General features: G+C 36.2%; 1 protein-coding gene across 6 annotated transcripts in view; it reads left to right on the top strand.

The window, feature by feature from the left end:
• Positions 1 to 17,363, top strand: part of NRDC (nardilysin convertase) — a gene marked incomplete at its 5' end in the record, with an annotated part of 92,076 nt that overhangs the window by 770 nt on the left and 73,943 nt on the right. The window lies entirely within an intron of this gene.

The raw sequence follows: 17,363 nt of genomic DNA, 5'->3' as shown, positions 1-17,363 counted from the left end.
AGCAAGAGTGGAGGTTTTCCTGAGGATGGCAGGCTGGATGGTCAGGGAGCGTTTCTTGGTATTCTGTTTTGAGGAAAGGTTGAAGGGGCTGGGGATTTTAATTTTGGAGAGGATATTAAGGGGCATATCATCACTATCCACAAATACTTGAGGTGCCTGTAGTTGAAAGAGGGGTAAAACTAATGGGTGGAAGTTACTAGAGGATCGTGTGGTTTCAGTAAAAGAATTTAGGCATCAGAGTTGGCCTGTGATGAAGTGACTTATTTCCATGGGTTGTTTCTCATTGCTAGAATGGTTGGGTGAACTCTTCCAAGAATATATTAGAGAGGACTTGAATCTCAACTGAGGCATAGAAGACTTGTAAGGTTTCTTCTAATCCTGAAATTCTCAACTTTTGGTTTATGCCATAATCCTCTAAATATCTCTAATAACTGGTGGCTCAATCCCCACCTAAATATTTTCTTCACAGGTAACTTATGCCATAGAACGTCATGACTGTAATGTATTTGAAGGAGAGAGCATATTGTCTAACTTCATTTTAAAGGTTGAGGAAGTTGAGATCCAGAGAGTCTGCTTCTTGTTCAGAATTATACAGCTGAATAATAACAGAGCTGGTTTGAACCCTGTCCATCTGACACCAAATGCCCTGCACAATTTACTGATTTTTATAAAGTTCTTACTGAGTTGAAAGCTGAAGGATTCTAGGTTAAATTTGTTGTATGCCCCTACATTGTTAGAGCAGGAAAGAACCTTAGCCTTAATCCTTTTCACTCCCCACCACCCGCAAAAGACAGGTGACTGAAACTAAGGTCTAGAACGAAGTGTTTAGCCCTAAATTGAAGACAGGCCTAAATTCTTTCACTCCACATCTAGAGATTAACAGTACACAACTCTTTGTACTATTCTTCCCAGGCTGAAGATCTTTATGGATGGGCTAAGTTTTCTCTCTTTCTCATCAAAGATGTGGTTATATTAGTAATAATGTAAATGAGCAAATTGAAACCTTGATAAAAGTTATTTAGTTTTTGCTGTCCAGATTAAATAACAGTTTCAGTTTTTTTTTCTGCCTATATAAAGTTATGTAATAATAGGTAATGTTTATAGAATGTACACTATGTGTCAGATACTGTTCTAACTGCCTTTGATGTATTGTTTCATTTAATGACCTCATTTTTGGCATATTCATTTGAAAAATACTTACCAAGTCTTACTGTGTGCTAAGCGCTGAGCTATCTTAAATCTTTTCTGAAACTCAGTTGAATATAACTTAATAAATGATATTTTATTCTGGGTACTGGGCATACAAAGATGATTAAGACAGTCCCTGCCTTCAGGGAGCTTCTAATGTAGTGGAGGGACACAGACACATAAAAAAGGTATAATTAGAGCACTAAAGTTTTATAGAAACTATAATAGAAGTATGTGCTGTGTATAGCAAGGAATAAAGTAAGGAGTGGTATAAACTCTACCTGGGGAGAAAGTTAGAAAAGACTTCAAAGAGGAGATAATGCTTAAAAAGTATTGTCTGAGTAATTGTTGCATTTCTACATTTTTGTGGTCTTTTGCCAAATCATTGTCCTTAGTGTCTCAGTTTGCTTATTTTAAAGTGAAGGGTGTTGATTAAGAATAGCAGTGTTTTCCAATAACTTCCTCTCCTTTCAAAAGAGCAGGTCCACTTTTATCTGTTTTATATACCAACGTTTTCAATTAGACTCTTAAAGATTTTGTTACTTTAAAATAAAGGTGGAAAACCTCGATATTAGATGAATTTTAAAGATTTAACCATCCTAAAGTTAAGTCCTTTGAATTTTGTAACCGGAAATAGACATGAGGCATCTGCAGCCCAGAGAGCTGAATTACCCTTCTAGGACCTGCTCAGATATTATCTCTGTGAAGCCTTTCCAGGCAGAACTAATCCCTCCTTTCACTGTATTTCAGTAGGACTTTATACATGGTCCATTACAGTACACATCCATTGTATTATAATTATTTATCTTTTGAATGTGTGAATAAGTACCAGAGGTAGACCTGATTAAAGGAATATTTTGTTGAAAATAACACCACAAAATACTACCAGTCTGCATTTATTAAAATAGCCTGTGGAATTTTACTTCTCTATATGTAATTTGTTTTAAGTTTTTGGAAATGTTAATCATACCTCCAGGACATCCATTCTGCTTCTTTTAGTGATCTGTATAAATGCTTGGTAAGTGTTGATTTCCTTCTCTTCTGAAGGATTAGGGACTTTTTTTCCTGTAAAGTAGGCATTGAGGTCAACTTAAGTGGTCCTCTAAGAAGTTGTATGGGAAGGAGTGGGAAACAGAGGGGAAGCCTTTAGCAGTGAAGGTTTGAGATAGATAGTGTAGAGAATGGGTGAAGTATATTTGAGAAATACTAAGAGAGAAGTTATGAGTTCTTGAGCATGAAAATGATGTAAATAAAGCAGTGTTTTAAGATTAATCTGAAGATAGTAGCTTAGACCCACGAGATGTGGCAAGACTGTTTTAAGGGGTAATTATATTGGATTGGCCAAAAAGTTCTTTCAGTTTTTAAGTAAAAATAAAAGACATATTTTTCATTTTCACCAAGAACTTTATTGAGCAATGTATTCACCGTTTTGTTCCACTACCTTCTGCCATTTTTCATGCAAATTCGTAATTCCATCTTCCCAAAACTTTTTATCTTTTTGAGCAAAGAACTGTTCCAGTTGCGTTTTACAGTCTTCCAGGGAATTGAAATTTTTTCCATTAAGACAATTATGTAAAGACCGAAATAAATGGAAATCCGAATGTGCAATGTCTTGTGAATCAGAACTTCCCAGCCAAGCTGTAACAGTTTTTGCCTGGTCATCAAAGAAACATGTGGTCTTGCATTATCCTGATGGAAGATCATAAGTTTTCTGTTGACTAATTCTGGACACTTTTCATCAAGTGCTGCTTTCAGTTGGTCTAATTGGGAGCAGTACTTGTTGGAATTAATTGTTTGGTTTTCCGGAAGGAGCTCATAATAGAGGACTACCTTCCAATCCCACCATATACACAACATCACCTTTGGATGAAGACCAGCCTTTGGTGTGGTTGGTGGTGGTTCATTTCCCTTGCCCCATTCTGTTCCTTTCCACATTATTGTACGGCATCCACTTTTTATCACCTATCACAATTTGTTTTAAAAACGGAACGTTTTCGTTAGGTTTAAATAGTGAATTGCATGCGGAAATGTGGTCAAGGTTTCAAAGCGATTAACATAACCAAGCTGCTGCAAATGATTTTCACCGCTTGATGTGGATATTTTGAGTATGTTGACTTCTCCCAGGTTGATAACATTGATTGTTCTCAATGTCTCAATTTGATCGCTATCAACCTGAACTGGTCTACCCAACCGTGGAGCATCGTCCAGCAAGAAATCTCCAGCATGAAACTTCTCAAACCACTTTTGACACATTTGATTAGTCACAGCACCTTCTCCATACACTGCAGAAATCTTTTTTTGCGTTTCAGTTGCACTTTTACCTTTCTTGAAATAATAAAGCATAATATGCCGAAAATGTTGCTTTTTTTCTTCCATCTTCAGTATTAAAATGGCTACACAAAAATTCAACAATTTTGATGTTTTTTTTAAAATGCACGCTGATACGACAGCTGTAACAAAACACTCTAATGAAATTCTTTTGAATGAGGTTAAACACAACTAAGCGCTACTAGAGCCATCTTACAGAAACGAATGTTTTGGCCAACCCAATAATTGTGTATTGAATGGTGTGCGCTGATGTATATGTTACTATTCTTTCTCTAATTGATGTGTTCCCCTCTTCACTTTTGTTTTCTTTCCTCTTATTAACTTAATTTAACAAATGTTTGCTAGGCTAAAAGCCTATGAATCTGGAGTTCAAGTCTGTTTTGCTCACTCACAGCATGTCATAGTTCTCAAATAGTATTTGTAGAATGTCTAAATGCATGAGTGCCCATATGCCAGGCATTTTCATGGAACTCTTGGGGATATTCTGCTGGGAACTTTTTAGATCAAATTTATATCCTGGCCAGTTTTAAAAAATAATTACTTGATTTTTGAGAGAAAACAAGTATGAATAGGCAGGTTACAGAGAAAAAAATTTAAATTATACAAATAATATGAATGGTGATACTGTAGTATATTTAATTCATATAGAAGCTTGTGGTAGTTGGCATGTAATAATCATTCAAATGTTAGCTGTTATTGTTTTAATATGTTCACAATTATTAAATGATATTTGCAGCACTCTAATAGCAAAAAGTTGGCAACAACTTTATTGTCCATTGGTTGGCTAAAGATTATTATTATACCATTTTACAATGAAAATAATATGTAACTATAAGAATAGATAGAGGGGGGCCTCCCTGGTGGCGCAGTGGTTGAGAGTCCGCCTGCCGATGCAGGGGATACGGGTTCGTGCCCCGGTCTGGGAGGATCCCATATGCCGCGGAGCGGCTGGGCCCGTGAGCCATGGCCGCTGGGCCTGCGCGTCCGGAGCCTGTGCTCCGCAACGGGGGAGGCCACAACAGTGAGAGGCCCGCATACCGCAAAAAAAAAAAAAAAAGAATAGATAGAGGGGCTTCCCTGGTAGCGCAGTGGTTAAGAATCTGCCTGCCAGTGTAGGGGACACGGGTTCGAACCCTGGTCTGGGAATATCCCACATGCCGTGGAGCAACTAAGCCCATGTGCCACAACTACTGAGCCTGCGCTCTAGAGCCCGTGAGGCACAACTACTGAGCCCATGTGCCACAACTACTGAACCCCGCACGCCTAGAGGCTGTGCTCCGCAGCAAGAGAAGCCACCTTAATGAGAGGCCTGCACACCGCAATGAAAAGTAGCCCCCGTTCGCTGCAACTAAAAAGAAAGCCTGCGCGCAGCAACGAAGACCCAATGCAGCCAAAAATAAATAAATAAGTAAATAAATAAATAAATTTATTTAAAAAAAATAAAGTTTAAAATAGATAGATGGTTTTATATATCGATATGGAGAGGTGTCCCATTTACTACTGAATGAAAAAAGCCAGTTGCAAACCACAATATATTGTATAATTCCATTTTTATAAAGAAAACCCAGAAAACAACACCTCCCATTATATGTTTACCTAAAATGTAATTTACAGTGTTTAGATATGTTGAGAAATGATTAGAAGTGATATTAAGTAAGCTTGTTTCTCTAGAGAAAAGGAGAGATTTGACTTGAGTTGTTTACTTTTTAGGAATTAAAAAAGATTGATCAATAAACAAAAGTATTATTTGGTCCTTGTAGGAAATTTAGATAACAAAAATTTTAAATTCCCTATAATCATTCCACCTGGCATTAACCACTGGTAACGTTTATTCCTTTTTGCTATGCAGTTGTAATTTATAATTTTGAAATGGTATAATACCATCTTTAACAATGTTGTGAACATTTTCTTATTAAGTGTTTTTCAATATATTTTGTCCACTTAGAAGTCCATGGTGTAGATACACCATAATTTAATCATTAGCATTTTATAGGATGTTTAGATTATCAAATTTTTCTTTACCTTAGAAGCCTGTTTATTCTCAACTGAATCCTTTGGGTGTAGACCCAATCATAATGGGTTTGGTAGATATGTAGGGTAACCTCTGGTGATCTGGTCTGTTTCTAGGATATTCTTTACTTGGGAGAACTGGCAGATAAGAAGATGGTTTGTTCTGGGACTTCCACTCTGACATAGGTCTTATTTTCATACTGGTTCCTAGAATGAAGTCAGCCATTAAGCCTGTCCAAGTCATAGGAAACTGAGTATATTATAGTCCTTTTCTAGTGTGTGTGTGTGTGTGTGTGTGTGTGTGTGTGTGTATTATTTTTTCTTTTTTTGTGGAGATGGTGGGCTTAGTTACATGGACCAGAATTAAACTGTTTGCAGAAAGGTTGGAAGTAGATTGTAGTTTGGAAGGTTCACTTGGTCCTCTGAAGACGTGTACAGAGATTTTATATTTCTATTACCACCACCAACAATGATCTTTGTTTTCCTAATAATAACTGGTATTTGTTGAGTGCTTACTAGGTATTAAGTGCTATTCTATGGAGTTTACATAGATTATCTCATTTAATCTTTACAGTAATCCTATTAGATAGTGCTCTTATTACATGATAGCCTAAATGCTATTCTATGAAAATACATTACTGAGCAGGTACTGAGAAATAACTAGAATATAAATGAATTGTGTTCTCTCATTTGGTTCCTTCTAAGCAAAATTCTTAACCACGGCAGATAAGGTCTAAGTCCCTCCATTTTTTGATTCTTAACTTTCCAGCTTCACATTCTGTTATGCGGTTTTGTGCTACTTTTCTTGGCATATGCTGTACTCTGGTCAAACGTTACCTCCTCTGTGAACCCTTTACCTCTCTTCCTTCAGTCTTCCCCTCCTATATGCAAGTTATTTACACTCTTGTGTGCCCCGTAGCAGTTTTTTTCAAGCTATTTCATTTTTTGTAAGTACTGGTTTGTCTTTCCCCTCTATTATGCTGAAATTTTTGTAGAGAGGGATTTTGTTTCTTTGAATCTTTGTATGCCTTCTTTTCTGTTATTAATAAATCAACTGTCTATACACCTAACACCCATCTTTCCACTTGTGCAATAGATCCCATCCCCTCTTTATTGATCCCGGCCACCAATTATTTCACCAGTTGTTCCCCTTCCATCCTGCATCATCAATTTCCCCTTTTTAGTAGATCATTCCCATGAGCATACAAATATGCTGTAATTGTTCCTATCTTCTGGGGAAAAGCATTTCTTTGCTCAGATCCCCCTGGACCTATGCCCTTCCAGCTACTCAAATTTCTCTATTTCCTTGATAGCAAAGCTTGTTAGGAGAGTTGTCTGTATTCAAAATTTGCAGTTCATCTACTCCCATTATTTCTTGAACTCAGAGTGGGCTTTTGCCACTTTGCTTTACCAAAATAGCTATTTTCAAGATCACCAATAACTTTTACAATTGGTCAGTTCTCGAGTTCTTATCTTACTTGACCTTTCAGTATCTTATGACACAGTTGATCGTTCTTTCCTTCTGGAAATGCTTTTTTTCAGTTCTAGGTCAACACTGTTCTTAGTTCTCTTTCTGCCTCATTTGCAAAGTTTCTCCTTATCTCCTTTCTCCTTATCTTTAAATTTTGGAGCGCCTGGGCTCAGTTCTTGGAGTTCTCTTCCCTGTCTGCTTTTGCTCCCTGTGTTGTGGCTTTAAATAGCACCCTGTATTGAATAACAATTATACTTAGGTTCCCCACCCCTATGCTCTTTCTTACTGTTTTACTTTTCTTCATAGCACTTATTTGCTATTTGATATACTATATATTTACTTGTTCATGAGAGCAAGGACTTTGTTTTGTTCATCCCTATATCTGTAGTGCCTAGAATGGTGCCTTTCTCATAGTCTTACTTCCATATCTGACCCCTTCATCCCTTCATCCTTTTCTCCTCTGGCCTGATGGATATATAAGGATATATTTTGCAGTCTTCCTTTTTAAAAATCATTTTATTTCTTGTTTTTATTTCAGATTAAAATATTTTTTTAAGGAATAAAACCGTATAGATACACTTGAAGCTCTTTGGATATTGCCCCCTCCTATTGCATTCCCTACCCTCTTTTTCCAGTCTTAACCATTATCTGAATTTTATATATATATACCATTCCTATGTATATTTTTATGCTTTTTTATTAAATTTGCATTTATCTATAAACAGTATACATTATTGCTTTCACATGTTTTAAGACATATAAATAGAAATTATATCACATTGGATGTCTCATAACCTTTTTTTTTTGGTTTAACATTGCTTTTGAGGTTTGTTCATGCTGATAAGTGTAATACAAGTGTAATACTAGTTATTTGTGTTATATGCTGTTTAATATCTTGTGTGAATATATCATTATTTATTTGTTTTCCTACCACTGGTCATTTAGATTATTCCCAATTTTCTGTTGTATTTTGTTTTCTGATTATGCCACAATTTATCTTTTCTCGATTGTTGTATATTTAGGTTATTTCCAGTGCTTCACTGAACTTTTTTTTTTTTTTTTTTTTGCGGTACGCGGGCCTCTCACTGTTGTGGCCTCTCCCGTTGCGGAGCACAGGCTCCGGACGCGCAGGCTCAGTGGCCACGGCTCATGGGCCCAGCCGCTCCGCAGCATGTGGGATCTTCCCGGACCGGGGCACAAACCCTTGTCCCCTGCATCGGCAGGCGGACTCTGAACCACTGCGCCACCAGGGAAGCCCTAGTGAACATTTTTATACATGACTCCTTGAGTACACATTTTAGACTTCATTTATATACCTATAAGTGAAATGACTAATTTTTAACCTTACTATAGATGTTGCCAAAGTACTCTTCTAATTAGTTGTACTATTTACATTTATTCCAGAGTTCCTGCTTCTATATATTATTACCAATTCCTGATATTGTTAGATTTTTAAAAAAATTATTGAGAACTTGATCTGTGGGAAATATTTTTCTCTTAAAAATTTTTTTATTTGCAATTTCCCTTATTACTAATAAAATCAAACATTATTTCATGTTTCCTGGCCATTTGGATTCTCCTTTTATGAACCGCCCATTTTTCTATTGGGTTGTTTTTTTTCCCCTCTTTTAAATTGACTTGTAAGAATTCTTTACATATTTTAAATACTAATCCATTTTTGATTATATGAGTTGCAAATATATTCTCTAAGTCTATATAGCTTATCATTACCCTTTGTTTATAAAGCCTTAAAATTTAATCAGATTTATTCATCTTTGTATTTATGGTTTGTGCTTTTTCATCTTATTTCTTTCTAGAAGTTTTATAGTTTTGCTTTTTACACTTGCATAAGGATCTAATTTTATTACTGTTCTTTAAAAATATAGGCAGCCAGTTGTCCAAGCACACCTTTTGAAAAGTCTATATCCCAGAGGTCACCAAATTTTTTCTGTAAAGGGCTAGATAATAAATATTTTAGACTTTGTCAGTCAAGAGACAAAATTAAGGATATTATGTAGGTACCTATATAACAAGAAAGAAAACAAATTTCTGCAAATTTAAAAGAAAAAATTTTTTTTCTTGGCCATGCTACGCAGCTTGCGGGTTCTTAGTTCCCTGACCAGGGATTGAACTCAGGCCACCACAGTGAAAGTGTTGAGCCCTAACCACTGGACCACCAGGGAATTCCCTCTGCAAATTTTTATTAAGTTCAAAATACAATAGTAGTACTTTATTTAGTAATACAGGTCCACTAGTGAGAAGAGGTGGAATTCTTTTTGGGAGGGATAGCTTTTTGCTTTTGAGGGGGTTCAAAGTTAATGTTCCCTGTCTTTAAAGTTGATTGCAAATGTGTCATCTGTTAATACTGATTTGTAATGAGAGTCTACATATTTCATCTTTGAAAATGTGTTTTCACACACAGACAGGTACTACCAAATACTGATATTAGTCTACGAGCATTTGATTTTATTTGAGCATATTCATTGCTTGGAAGGCATTTATAGAATTCTATTAGTTTCTTCTCTGATATTTTTGCCGTTTAGAATGCCATTACATTGTAGATTAATCATTTCTGATTGAAAATTAGGTGGAAGCTCCTCAATTGCACAGTTAAAAGGACTTCAAAATAAGGAAATTTCCTTTGTGATTGCACCACCATCTGAAAAACACTGCTGGAACCGTAGTTTGCTTGGAAAACATATCTGCGGCAAATTTGTGTGGGAATGGAGATAGGGCTTCTTGTTTTAACTTCTGGCAGCACAGGAAAAGTATAAAGCCACTTGCCATTGCTTGTAATTCAGATAACATTAGTTGTTTTTGAAACAAGTTTTGCGTATAGGCACTGTTTGGTAATTTTGGGTTGAAATCATTAAGAAACATCAAGTCCATAGCAAAAGCTAACTTCCAAAGCCATCTGGTATTTGACAGTGGCTGAAGGCTGTTCTTCAAAAAAGTTTAAGTTTTTACTCTGAGGTCAAAACATTGCAATAAAAGGTTCCTATTGCTAAGCCATCAAACTGCTTACCCTAGAGTAAGGGAAATTAAAAATATTCAGTTTCTGGGAATTTCCAGGCAGTCCAGTGGTTAGGATTTGTGCTTTCACTGCCACGGGTCTGGGTTCGATCCCTGGTCGGGAACTAAGATTCTGAAAGCTGTGTGGAGCAGCCAAAAAGAAAAAAAATTCAGCTATTTCTTTTTTTTTTTTTTAATAAATTTATTTATTTTTGGCTGCGTTGGGTCTTCTTTGCTGCGTGTGGGCTTTCTCTGGTTGTGGCGAGTGGGGGTTACTCTTTGTTGAGGTGCACAGGCTTCTCATTGCGGTGGCTTCTCTTGTCGCAGAACACGGGCTCTCGGTGCGTGGGCTCAGTAGTTGTGGCACGCCGGCTCTAGAACACAGGCTCAGTAGTTGTGGCACACGGGCTTAATTGCCCCATGGCATGTGGGATCTTCCTGGACCAGGGCTCAGAACCCGTGTCCCTTGCACTGGCAGGCAGATTCTTAACCACTGCGCCACCATGGAAGTCCCTCAGCTTCTGTTTCTGACAAAAATTAACAGAACTAATGATTATAAAGTCTACAAGAGTAAATGACTACTAAAGATAGGGATTTATTTATTAAAAATTTTTTTTAAGATAGGAATTTATTAACAAAATCCACATTGAAAGTGTGACATTTGAATTCACCTTTCCCCTTTCCTTATTTGGGCATGATAGATATGTGCTGTTGTTCCAAAGAAACAGTTACAGTACATGTGACACTTGAAATGCTGTTCAGTTATAAATGCATTGCTGCAGTTTTTAGGTTGTCGAGCAGCAGTGAAAATGCTGCGTGTGCTCTCTCACAACTACTCCATTCTGCCATTGTGACTCAAAAGCAGCCATAGACAATAAGTAAATGAATGAGTGTGGCTGTGTTCCAATAAAACTTTGTTTATGGACACTGAAATTTGAATTTCAGATAATTTCATGTATCATGAAATATTAATCTTTTGTTGGATTTTTTTCCAACCACTTAAAAAAGTAAAAACCATTCTTAGTTTGAAGGCTGTAAGCCATAGTTTGGTAATTCCTGGTATATCTTTTTTCCTATATTGCCAACTCTGTCATATGTTAAGTTTTCACCTATGAACGAATCTTTTTTCAGGGATCTTTATTATGTTTTATTTTGTAAATTTCTTATTTCATTATGTCATGGCCTAAAAATTCATATTTTATTTGCAGAGAGGGTTTGTCAAATAATTTTCGTGTCTGTGGACTAAAACGTTTGATCTCTTGCTGTTTCCATTTATTTTACTTGATACAAATCTTTAATCTGGTTGATTTTGTTGCTAAAATTAGTAATTTATTAATTTTTCATTAATAGGTCTTTACTGAACATGAAATTTAGGTGTAACATCCCACTTCCTGTTCTAAAATACATCCCAATTTTTTTGATAAACCAGTATCAGTATTTATAGCTCAAAATATTGTTCATACTGAAACATGTAGTCTACTATGATTACATCTTCTTTCTTGAGCAACTTTGTTGTCTCTAGTATTAAAAATTGCCTTATTTTTAAAGACAGCTTTATTTAGATATAATTCACATACCATACAATTCACCCATTTAAAGTGTGCAACTCATTAGCTTTTAGTATATTTACAGAGTTGTGCATTCATTACCACAATTTTAGAACATTTTCATTACCTCAGAAAGAAACCCCACTCCCCTTACTTGTCAGCCTCCCCAGTGGTCCAACCTGTACAAGCCCTAGGCAAATGATAATCTATTTTCTGTCTCTCTAATCCACTGTCTGTCTCTCTAGATCTACTTTCTGGAGGTCTCTCTACTTTCTCTGTCTCTGTCTGTTCTGGACATTTCATATAAGTGGAATCATACAATATGTCATCTTTTGTGATTGAGTACTTTCACTTAATGTTTTCAAGGTTCATCCATATTGTAGCATGTATCATTACTTCATTTCTTTTATTGCTGACTAATCCATGGTATGAATATATTTTATTTATCCATTCAGTAGTTGATGGATACTTTTTGGCTATTATGAATAATGCTGCTATGAACATTTATATATAAGTTTTGCGTGGATGTATGTTTTCATTTATTTCAAGTATATAATAAATAGGAATAGAATTGCTGGATCATATAGAAACCATTTAGCCATTTGAGGATCTTTCAGACTTTTCCAAAGTGATTGTACCATTTTACTTTCCTTCCAGCAGCGTGTGAGAGTTCTAATTTCTCTACATCCTCACCAGCATTTGCTACTATCTGTCTTTTTGATTATAGCCATCCTAGAGGGTATGAAGTGGTATCTCATTGTCATTTGCATTTCCCTGATGGCTGACGATGTTAAACATCTTCTCATGTGTTTACTAGTCATCTGTCATCTTCTTATCTTACACTGTGTGTATCTTCTTTGGACAAGTATCTGTTTAAATCTTTTGTCCAACTTTAATTTTTTAAATTGAGTAGTAATAATTCTTTATATATTCTAGATATAGGTCTTCTTAGATAAATGATTTGCAAAAATTTTCTCTTGATGGTATCCTTTGAAGCACAAAAGTTCTAAATTTTTATGATTATTGTTATTGTTGCTTGTGCATCATATCTAAGATGCCTTATTACTATTATTTTTGTTTAGTACTCTTTGTGATCTAACACGAATTCTACCCTAGTTCTCTGCCAGAGCTTTAAAACTCCTCTAACTGTGGTCAAACACATCAATAAATCCATCAATTCAACTGTTTTCTTGTATCTTCATTCCTCAATCAGTTTAGAATATAAATTCTTCAGTCCCAGGAAATTTTTCTTGAATTTTTTCCCTAATTTTCCCCCTCTGTTTTCTTTTGAAGCTACTATATAATATAGGAACACTGTTTCAATGAGAGGGACTTTACTATGGTAACACTGTTAGCCTCTTTCTCTACCTCTTCTTCCCCTTCACAGGAGTGACTTATTTGATTAGTGAGTGCAGTAGAATGACCTTGGGCATGCTCAGTCTAACCTTTTCATCTCTCTTCATTCCAGCCTGCAGACAGCCAGTATTTTGGCATATTCTTAGTGCAGTAGACTGCACGACTAACTCTGCCTTTTGGGGGAAATATTTCAGTTCTCGTGGATAACTTCAATTCAGAGAGCGTTAGCAAGCCATTTCTAAAACACTCTTGAGCCGTGTTCTCCAACCTAGCTTTATATCAAGGATAAAGCTGACATTTTGCTCTCTATTTTTCTGTTCCCTCTCTTTTTCTCGTCTGATTCTGAAATCAAGTGGGGAAGAGACGTGCTTTTTTAAAATTTTGGTAAACTGCACATAACAGAATTTACCATTTTAACCATTTTTAAGTGTACTGTTCAGTGGCATTAAGTATATTCACATTGTTGTGCAACCATCACTATATCATCTCTAGAACTTTTTCATCTTAAAATGAAACTCTGCACCCATGAAATAATAACTCCCCATTTCCTCCTCCTTCCAGTTCCTGGCAGCTGCCATTCTACTATCTATTTGTGAATTTGACTACTCTAGGTACCTCATGTAAGTTGAATTATACCATGTTTGTCCTTCTGTATCTGCTTTATTTCATTTAGCATAATATCTTCAAAATTCATCCATGTTATGGCATGTGTTAGAATTTCCATCTTTTTTAAGGCTGAATAATATTCCCCTGTATGTATATATCACATTTTGTTTATTCATCTGTTGATAGACTTTTGAGGTGTTTCCTCCTTTTAGCTATTGTGAATAATGCTGCTGTGAACATTGGCTTACAAATACTCTTCTAGTCCCTGCTGTAAACTCATTTGGATATATACCAGGAAGTGGACTTGTTCAATCATCTGAGTCCTCCTAATGTATTAGCATTGCTGTGTAACAGTCCACCTCAAAATTTAAGTGGCGCAAAGCAACAATGATTTATTATATTTTTACAATTCTATGGGATGACCAGGCAATATTTTTTTTCCTCTTACCTGGGCTCACTTTTGTGGCTATATTCACTTTGTGGGTTGGTTGGAGCTAGAGGGTCTAAGATGGCTTCAATCACATGTCTAAGGCCTTGGTGGGGACAGCTAGAAGGTAGGCCTTCTCTCTGCACATAATATATCCTCATTCATAGTTTAGCTTAATCTTCTTGACATGGCAGCTGAGTCCCCAGAGAGTGAAGGCAGAAGCTGCAGGGGATCTTGAGGCCTAGGCTCTAGGACTTCACGACAAATTATAGGGCAAAGTTTACAAAGCTAGCCCAGATTCAAGGGGTGGGGAGAAATAGACTCCAACTCTTGTTGGGAAGATTGACCAGGTCACTGTGGGGGCCATTATTAAAATGATCAATTACACCTAATAACCTAACAACTGATCCAAAGATGAGGAACCTTGAGAAATAGGGAAGGACTGCCATTAAGGAACAAAAAGCCCTTCTGGTGAGTCTTAAATGGGGTGGCTTGCTGTTATGTTTTAACAAGCAGAGAAGCATGTGGATTTTTTTGATCTTGGTTATTTGCAAGAACTATATTGTACCATGCAGTAAGTTTTTGTTTCTGTTTCTTTTTCTTCTTCTTTTTAAAAATTTTACCTTTGGCTGCTGTGCGTGGGCTTTCTCTAGTTGTGTCATGCGGGGGCTACTCTTCGTTGTGGTGCGCAGGCTTCTCATTGCGGTGGCTTCTCTTATTGTGGAGCATGGGTTCTAGGCGCACGGGCTTCAGTGCTTGTGGCTCGTGGGCTCTAGAGCGCAGGCTCAGTAGTTGTGGCACACGGGCTTAGTTGCTCCGGGGCATGTGGGATCTTCCCGGACCAGGGATCAAACCCATGTCCCCTGCATTGGCAGGTGGATTCTTAACCACTGCACCACCAGGAAAGTCCCCATCTTTTTCTTCATTTTTTAAACAAGTTGTATGGTTAGATTTAAACTAATGCAGCTTAGGTGAGAAGGCTTTAGCTGGCTCAGGCAGGCCATATCAGCTTTACTATGTGGACTGTTGTAACTTGAGAGTTGCAGCTTCCTAGAATTATAGGCAAAACTGAACAGGGATTTAATTTTTAATGGTTTGGTGAGCATAACAATTAATGCTTTTATGGACTTCTTAAACCAGGTCTGCAGCTTTAAACTGCAAAGATGTCTAAAGTTTCAAATGTACTGTACAGTAGTTAATGACTAAGGCTCTAGCCTTAAATTGTTAGCTCCAGGTCTAGACAGAGAGTACTAAATCTTTTTAGGTTAAAAGACGGTACTTTGTAATTATGTAACTTGTCACTACCCGTCCCCTGCCCCCCACTATATGGTCTCAAGTATTTTTGGATTTAAATACATGAGCTCTTAACTGCGGTAATTTTAGTGACTGAAAGTGGCTTCACAAAAGGTTGGTTCATTTAATTAAAGAACAAATAAAAATGAGTGGGTGGATACGTTATTATAAAGAAAATAATGCCACATTCTTGATTCTTGGGCTTGGTTTGAAAAATCTACTTCAGTCTTTTTTTTTTTTTTTTGTCCATGGCATGCAGTCTGTGGGATCTTAGTTCCCCAACTTGGGCCTGGCGGTGAAAGCACCGAGTCTTAACCACTGAACTGCCAGGGAATTCCGTACTTCAGTCTTTATAGTCAGTACAGGAGCAGTGTGAGGATGAAACCAAATAAAGGTAGACAAGTTGAATAAGCTAGAGGGAGAGAGGTTTTCTTAGACATCTTAGAAGAGCCCTACCCCTCCAAAAATTTACACACACACACGAATAATTGAGACCACATGGTTTGGGGGGAGGTAATGATGAGTTATATAATTACAAAGTTAGCCCCCCAAGTACCCTTTTTTGACCTATAATGATTTAGCATAGTCTAGGTCTAAAAATAGCAATTTAAGATAGAACCCGAGTCGCTAATGATTTTCTCTCTATATATGGAAATGAGGTCTTGAAGGCTATATAGTATACTGTGGTATGGCTATGAGATAATGTATTTGCATATTTTTCTATATATGGACATTTGGATGATTTCCAATTTTTCTCTACCACAAATGTTGCTGCAGTGAACATTGTTGACATATGTGTGAACATTTCTATAAGATATATAGAAATGAAATCACTGGGTTGAAACATATGCAGAGTTTACATTTTTAAGAAAATAGGTATCGCCATATTCTCCTACAAAAATACTATACCCACTGAGATTCATAAGCAAGTGTGTGAGAATACCCTGTCCCCTTGTCAGTATTGGATAGCAATACAAATTTAGCTAATTTGCTGGATGAAAAATATTTTGTTGTTTTCAGTTGATTATCTTTGATTTCTGGTAAGGTTCAGCATCATTTCATTTATTGGACATCTTGTATTCTTGAAATGTTTGTATATATTTTTAAACCTATTTTTATTAGTTTTTGTTTTTTGCTCTTATTGATTTGAAGGGACTCGTATATATTGTTATTCTTTTCTCTCAGTATGTACTTTTCTCTTTGATTTAGTTTATGATGTTTTGTTTTAGAAAAATTTTAAATTACTATATAGTGAAATCTTTCTTCCCCCCTCCCACCGCCCTTTATAGCTTCTGGATTTTGGATCTTGTTTAGCATAAATTTTCTTCATACCAATATTATAGCAATATTTTCTCATCAATACTTTTAAGACTTTTTTTTCTTTTAGCTCTGTAAGCTATGTGAATTTATATGTGTTAGGTGTAGGGTAGAGATGGCTATTTTATCTCCCTAAATGAATTATCTATTGTTTCAACATCATTTATTGAATCATAATAAAGTGTTGCAACAATATTATAAACATTGCTCTGTTTCTAGAACCTGTTTTCTTAAATTGATCTGTAGGTGTTCCTGTTCCAGTATACTCTTTAATTTTAATTGCTTTAAAATATTTATTTTTATAATTGGTAAGGCAGTTCCCCCTCATGTTTTCCCTTTTCAAAATGTTCTTGGCATTTTTTTTTTTTTTTTTTTTGTCCATATGAATTTTAGAATCAGTATGCCAAGTTACACACAGACACACACACACACACAAACTTACTGGGATTTTAAAATTGGAATTGCCTTGAATTTATAGATTAATTTGGGGGAAGAATTTATATCTTTGTAATATTGGATCTTCCCATTGCAATTGCATGGTATGACTAGTCACGTCTGTTATTTTCTCCTGTAAAATTTTCTAGTTTTCCTCATGTTGGATGAGGAACAGAATGGCTTCTGGTGCCATGCTACTTGGGTTCAATCGCTGCTAAGCTTGGGGAAATAAAAATCCTTTATTTTGTGTGTGTGTGTGTGTGCGCGCGCGTGCGTGTGTGCTTTAGTTTCCTCATCCATAAAATGGGAATAATAACTCATTAGGGTTATTATGAAGATTAAATGGGTTAAGACATATAAGTTTATACACTTA

Source organism: Mesoplodon mirus (assembly GCF_964341445.2).
Source record: "Mesoplodon mirus genome assembly, chromosome: 3".
Lineage (NCBI taxonomy): Eukaryota > Metazoa > Chordata > Mammalia > Artiodactyla > Ziphiidae > Mesoplodon > Mesoplodon mirus.
Note: the sequence above shows the minus strand (reverse complement) of the source record. Positions and strands in the feature narration are given on the sequence as shown.